Below are 7,642 nucleotides of genomic sequence, written 5' to 3' on the forward strand. Positions count from 1 at the left end.
GCCATATGTTGTCTTCAGATTCTATCCTTAACAGTTGCCAAATGCTGAAGGTAATCTATTAGATGCAACGTTCTGATATTTTAAAAATAATTTGCTGAATCGAATTTTGAAAAACAAAACCTGTCTACCTACTTAGTAATTTATTCTTTAAAATAGTGGTTTACAACGTTTTGATTTCATGCCGAACTGAAGATCAAACCAAATATTTCTGGCACACTTCGTATGAAAAATTAAAAACTTCTGACACATTTCTCTTGGAAAGAAAAACTAGGTTCTAAAATTAAAAATTGAGAGAAAAAAAAAAGATAAACACAACCATTGTTTACCTAATTTTATTAAGTGTGACTGTATATAGCAAAAATTATGAATGACATATTTTCGTGTTTTGTTGAAGTACTTTTTAGGACGCTGAAATATTGTCTTTGAGATTCTGGCTGAAGTGCTTCAGAGAGATACTTTGGCTCCTTACCTTTTTTTATCCTCATGGTGGACTACTGTATGCGCCTTGCGTTGGAGAAATACCAGGACTCTGGCTTTACTGTTGCGCCGTCTCAGAGCAGGAGGATCAAGGTTAAAAAAGATATCAGATGCTGAATTTGCTGATGTATGGTTCTGGTGACAAACACAGTGAAGGAGGCAGAGGAGTTGATGCAGGAGGTGGAGACTGTATCGATGGGTGTGGGGCTGAAAATGAATGAGATTAAGACGAAATATCTGGTAGAGAACATTAAGAAGACAGAAGATTATAAATGTAAGCGGGAAGCCATTAAAGTTGGTAGAAGACTTCCGGTATCTAAGAGCAAAGATTGGGAACACAGAGAGTGATATAGTTGAGAGGAAGAGCAAAGCCTGGGCGGCATGCCACAGTTTGAGATCTCTATGGAAGTCGGACCTTTGTAAAGACCTCAAGATCCGTCTCTTCGTTGCTGCAGTGGAGTCTGTGTTGTTGTAGAGGTCTGAGATTTGTACACTGACCAAGAAACTCAGATGGTGGATGGGTGCTGCACAAGAAAGCTGAGGATGGCTCTGAACGTTAATCAGTATACACTGAGGATGAATAACTTAGAACTATACGATAGCCTCCCAAATAAATGGAGATGTGTGTGTGTGTGTGTGTGTGTGTGTGTGTGTGTGTGTGTGTGTGTGTGTGTGTGTGTTCCCCCTGTCGCTTGACAAACGGTGTCTGTTTGTCTACGTCCTAGCAACTTAGAGGTTTCGGCAACAGAGTCGGATAGAGTAAGTACGAGACTTTTACAAATTTAAACAAATAGATAAACGAGCGCTGTGGTCGATATTTGTTCGACTAACCCCCCACCCCCTCAAGGCGATGCTCCAGCATGGTCGCAGCCGAATGACCGAAAGAATAAAAGACAAAAAAAAAAAAAGAACACAGCAGAGAGACAATATCTCCTTCTTAATAACGACTTTACTGAAAAAATAGATATTTTGACAGCGTTTATACAACTGAGTGATTTGAACATTACAGATTTATGTTGATGTAATATGGCGTCGTTTTCAGTTGATGAAGCGATGTGAACTGTGAAAAATGAGTTAAGACATTAGCGGCTACTTAATGTTCATAGTGACATGTGTATGTGTCCGCATTTTATTTGCTGCTATTATTATTATCATTATTATTATTATTATTATTATTATTATTATTATTATTATTATTATTATTATTATTATTAAGGCGACGCAATAGCAGAATCGCTCGCACGCTGGGCAAAATGCTGGGCAAAATGTTTCTTTAAAGCAAAAATGCAACATCCATGAGTTTTTTTTTTTTTTTTTTTTTTTTTCAAGATCCTCGGAAACTAGTGAGAGGAACAGTCAAAGTTTTTCTCAGATCGGAGATCTGATGCTTGATACAGAGCATAATTTACCAAAGACACCTGCGGACCATACAGCGTTGTGAAACAAGACAAGAGATAGCATTTATGCTTTAAACGATGTTAATTCAACGTGACTGAGTTAACGCATTGAAGTAAAGCCAACGAAGTATGAGATAATATTAGTATAAACTAATACACTGTGTTGGCACTCCGTCGCTTACGACGTCGAGGGTTCCAGTTGATCCGATCAACGGAACAGCCTGCTCGTGAAATTAACGTGCAAGTGGCTGAGCACTCCACAGACACGTGTACCCTTAACGTAGTTCTCAGGGGATATTCAGCGTGACACAGAGTGTGACAAGGCTGGCCCCTTTGAAATACAGGTACAACAGAAAGAGGAAGAAAGAGTGAAAGAAAGTTGTGGTGAAAGAGTACAGCAGGGTTCGCTACCATCTCCTGTCGGAGCCTCGTGGAGCTTTTAGGTGTTTTCGCTCAATAAACACTCACAACGCCCGGTCTGGGAATCGAAACCGCAATCCTATGACTGCGAGTCCGCTGTCCTAACCACTGGGCCACTGCGCCTCCACAAACTAATACACTAGAGAGCTTCTAACAGAAATATGAAATAGTATTAATAATTACACTGTAAGGCGGCGAACGGGCAGAGAGTCGTTACCACACCGGGCAAAATGCTTAGCGGCATCGCGTCCATCTTCCATCGAAGTCGACTTTACCTGTCTTCCTTTTGGGGTCGATAAAATAAGAACTGGTTGATCACTGTGGTTAATGTAATCGACTTATCCCTCCCCACCGTCCGCGCCCCACGAAATTGTTGGTCTGATGCCAAATTTTCGAACCAGTATTAATTAATACACTTGAGAGCTTCTAACACCGAAATATTAATATACTATACCTGATGGTGATATAGTTTTAACATTCACTGCTTGCACAACGAGGCTATGTAAACTTATACGAAAGTGGGATTTACACATATTAATGTGTTCTTAACACATCAAAGCCGTATTTAACACAACAACGGCAGAATGATGTAAGATGGTGTTAACAGCGTTTAAGCAATGTTAACACATTAGGACAATATTAACATGTCAAAGTAAGGTGCAATATTGAGACAATGTTAGTGCATTTAGTGAAACGGAACATATCAAAGCGATGTTGACATATTAATATGCCATGATTATTACATCAAGACAATTTTAACATATTAAATCGATGTTCATACCGGCGGCCATGTTAACAAATTATTCTATAACGTTATACTTCTTTTTTTTTGTTTTGTTTTTTTTTTGCTTTTGTTTTGTGTTGTGTGGTTTTGTTTTGTTTGCTGATTTAATTTCATTTTAGGCTTCGTATATTTCTCCAACCTTTTCCCCCATTATCTAAAAGAGTTTACACTTCAGATATTTCACGTGATTTAAACCGTTTTTAGCACCACCACCCTTTCAACACTACCACCACCACCACCACCACCACCACACCCACCACCATCACCACCACCATCACCATCACCACAACCACCACCATCACCACAACCACCACCACCACCACAACTACCACCTTCACCAACGCCGACAACACCACCCGCGTCAGTCAACACATCGGTCGTCGACATCAACGCCGGCGCCACCAACACCTCCACCGTCAGCAAAAGGTATCGGCACCACCAGCGCCAACACCATCGCCAGCAATACCACCTGCGCCGTCAACACCTACACCGTGCTCAACGATTATGACGCAACCTTCATAACCCCACCCCCACCCCCAGCATCGCCACCGTCATCATAACCATCGACATCACCATAACAACACTGGGAACATAAACCATCAGCGTTGACGATTGCCTCAATGAAGACAAGTGACCTAATAATTCCACTACTACTACTACTACTACTACTACTACTGCTGCTGCTGCTGCTGCTGCTGCTGCTACTATTACTGCTGCTGCTACTACTACTACTACCACTACTACTACCACTACCACTACTACTACTGCTGCTGCTGCTGCTTCTACTACTACTACTACTACTACTACTACTACTAATAATAATAATAATAATAATAATAATAATATTTTTTTAAAAGGATTGACGTAAAAAAAATAAAACATCTAAAATCGCACTCTTCGTCTTGACTAATAATAATAATAATAATAATAATAATAATAATAATAATAATAATAACAAGGGGCTGATTCCTACTTAGCTCAGATACCAGGGAACCCCAAAATGGCAGAAATTCAAAAGACGGTGCTCATGGGAACTGCCCATATATCCTACGTATAATGCTGTCTATGTAATCTCTAAATTTAAAACAAACTTATCATTTTCTTATGTTCTCTGAAACATTCTCTGGAACAAAATACTATGTTCAAAACCAAACATTTGACACCCTAGGCATAATACCAACCTGAAATTCTAACTTGTTGTCTCTTGAGGTCTCTGGGCAAGACTTGGAGTCAACTTGTACAAATGCAAAGCTAAATTCAAACATATAATAATTGTAATAATAATAATAATAATAATAATAATAATAATAATAATAATAATAATAATAATAATAATAATAATGATGATAATAATAATAATAATAATAATAATAATAATAATAATAATAATAATAATAATAATAATATATATTAATAATAATAATAAATAATAATAATAATAATAATAATAATAATAATAATAACAATAATAATAATGATAATTGCTCTGATGCAGTGGCTCTCATGGCTTCTGATCTTAACTGATTGGATCTCCGATAGCACTGCCAGGCCAGGGATTTCTGGAAATTATCCATAGGCTCCCGGCCCGAAAGTCCTCCGGAAAAAATCAGTTGATTGATCCCTCCCGACACTCGGAGTTTCCACGAGGACGTCGTCTCTCTTGCTCGCCATTAATCCCCTGTAGAACCCCAGTGTAGAACTTTCACCGACTGCATTGCCCGACTGGCAGAGGGCCGTGAGCGTTTGCCGACACTCCAGTTTCCAAGCGTCCTTTTTTTTTTTTTCGGTCTACGCTTGATCCAGGACTGTAGCTCCAATAACGAAACGAGCAGTGGAGAATCTTGTCCGACAAATCGCCCCCATTCTAAGTATTTGACTAAGATCTCATTTTATCGATCCACACGAGATTTGAACTCGGTGACGTAACTAAACACAGTAAGGCTTCTCTCTCTCTCTCTCTCTCTCTCTCTCTCTCTCTCTCTCTCTCTCTCTCTCTCTCTCTCTCTCTCTCTTTCTTTTTTCAAATTCTGCCAATTCCACTGTCACGACAACGGTACAACAACAATGACAAGTACGACAACTACTACTACTACTACTACTACTACTACTACTACTACTACCACCACCACCACCACCACCGCCACCACCATCACCCCCACCACTACCAACAACAACAACGACAGGGACAAAAGCAGCACCACCACCACCACTACCATTCTCTTACCTCACTCTCAAATAAATAAAAATGAATACATAAACGAGTTAGCATGAATAGTATTGATTTTTGAAGAAAATGTTTGTTGTTCTTTTTATACTTTTTCGCTTTTATTTTTTGGGGGTTTTTTTTAGTTTTTCCTTCTTTTTTTCTTTAGTTTTTCCTTCTTTTTTTTCTTTTTTTAGATTAGTGCACGCGATTCCCGGCAGTAAAAGAAAAGTAGACGTCGGTTGTTTTGAAGACAATTACATAAACTAAAGAAACCATTTTCAGATATTGTCTTTGAAAAATGATCTAAATGATTTATTTCTTAAAATTGCAGACGACTGTGGAATCAATTTGAGAAAAAAAAAATCAAAAACAAAGAAAAGACACCATTTTAGTTCGACTTTGTATAACAAGGACGTCCATTTTTGACAATTTGTACGTTAAGAGGTGCGGGGAGAAAGAAAGATGACCTAAGTTCGTTCCCATTGGGTAAATAAAACGAAGCAGCAGACGATAACGTGAATAAATAATTTTTCTTTTAACGTTACAACACATTGGAAAGACAGAGAGAGATAGAGATCGAGATATAGATGGATAGATAGAGATAAAGAGAGGGAGGGAGAAAGAGTCACACACACAACGAGAGATAAGGAGAGGGGGGGGGGGACACAAGATTCAAAATATTTTGAAGAATTTAAACAAAATAGAATAATTTTACCTTGTTTATTTATGTTTTTATTTTTTATTCTCCCATTTTTGTTTTTATGTTTGCTTCTATTTGTTTCCTTTTTTCCTTATTTGTTTCTTTTCTTCTTTTTTTTTCTGTTTATCATTTCTTTATTTTATTTATTTATTATTATCTTTGGCAGCATTACAGTTCTTTGAATATTTCTTAATGGTGAGATTATCTGTGTCTGTTACTTGACAGCAGCAGGCTTGAAATAGAAATAAAGGAAACACGATAACTAAAAAAAAGAAAGAAGGACACACGTAAGAAAAATGAAGAAGAAGAAGAAGAAAAATGAAGAAGAAGAAGAAGAAGAAGAAGAAGAAGAAGAAGAAGAAGAAGAAGAAGAAGAAGAAGAAGAAGAAGAAGAAGGCGCAGTAGTAGAGAATGAAAGAAATGGTTTCCGTGGACAGTCGAAGAACAAAGGAACTGTTCAGTATGAAAGAACGAATCAGTGAGAAAGAAATGTTTAAGGGACGATTTTGTGTTTTTAGCTTTTGTTTTGGTCTATTTTTCCTTTGTATTTTTTTTCTAAATTTATTTTGTTCTTTTATTTTTCGGTAGAGAGCTGGTGGCAGACATTGTTCTTCCATGAATCAAAATGAAATTATCCCACATAGAATGAACGGGGGCCCCTTATGGAAGTCGTTAAAAACATAGGTCGTTTCTTGAATCAGTTAAGGATAATTTTGTGGTTGTTGTTGCTGTTGTTGTTGTCGTTGATTTGTCTCCTTTCAAATTAAGTTTAGATATAAGGAGAAAGAGATGAAACTTAGTACAATTTCTTATATAAGCAAAAGGTCATAGGGTTTTAACGGATGTTGAATATGATTGTGCGGCATTCATGCTTTCATTAAAGCTTCCAACAGACAGCACTGATTATGCAAAACATGTTTCTTTCAACTAAAGGAGGCTGAAGGGTAACTTGTGATGTTTATGCCTTTTCCAATGACATTAGTGGTTTCTGTGAAGTGAAATAGTTACAATACGGAGCTAAAATCTGCTCACAGAACCAGCTTACGGAATCCATTTGTACTAGAGTCAGTACACAGAGAATTGACATCACAATTCCTCACGTACGACAAGTTGCAGTGCCCTTGATACGGAACAATACTGAAGAGTACTCAATAAAGACTACCAGAAGTACATTATTTACATTATTTACATTATTTACATTTTGCTTGTTAACACAATGTTTCGGCCGATATACCCTCCAGCCTTCATCATGTGTCTTGGGCAAATTTCGGACCTGGATCCTCATTCCTAAGGTATTTTTCGATGTTATTATTATTATTATTATTATTATTATTATTATTATTATTATTATTATTATTATTATTATTCATTGCCTAGAACCGAACTCGGAATCTTGAGGTTAAGAGCGCGGGCTACTAACCCCAAGATTCCGAGTTCCAAGCAGTGATCTGAAAAAAATGATGATAATATACTACTACTACTACTACTAATAATAATAATAATAATAATAATAATAATAATAATAATAATAATAATAATAACAACAACAACAACAATAGTAATAATAACATCGAAAAATACCTTAGGAATGAGAGCCCAGGTTCGAAATTTCCCAAAGACACCTGATGAAGGCTGGAGGGTATATCAGTTGAAATGTT

At 37.2% G+C, this 7,642-nt stretch overlaps 1 long non-coding RNA gene across 1 annotated transcript in view; it reads left to right on the plus strand.

Moving 5' to 3' along the window:
- Positions 1 to 7,212, plus strand: part of LOC149131851 (uncharacterized) — a 25,288-nt gene extending 18,076 nt beyond the window's left edge. The window contains exon 2 of the long non-coding RNA XR_016245155.1: positions 6,151 to 7,212. This is a non-coding gene — a long non-coding RNA (uncharacterized LOC149131851). The remainder of the gene's footprint in view (positions 1 to 6,150) is intronic.
- The last annotated feature ends 430 nt before the right edge of the window (positions 7,213 to 7,642 follow it).

The sequence above is a fragment of the Octopus bimaculoides genome, chromosome 19 (genome assembly GCF_046866305.1).
Source record: "Octopus bimaculoides isolate indiv1 chromosome 19, ASM4686630v1, whole genome shotgun sequence".
NCBI lineage: Eukaryota > Metazoa > Mollusca > Cephalopoda > Octopoda > Octopodidae > Octopus > Octopus bimaculoides.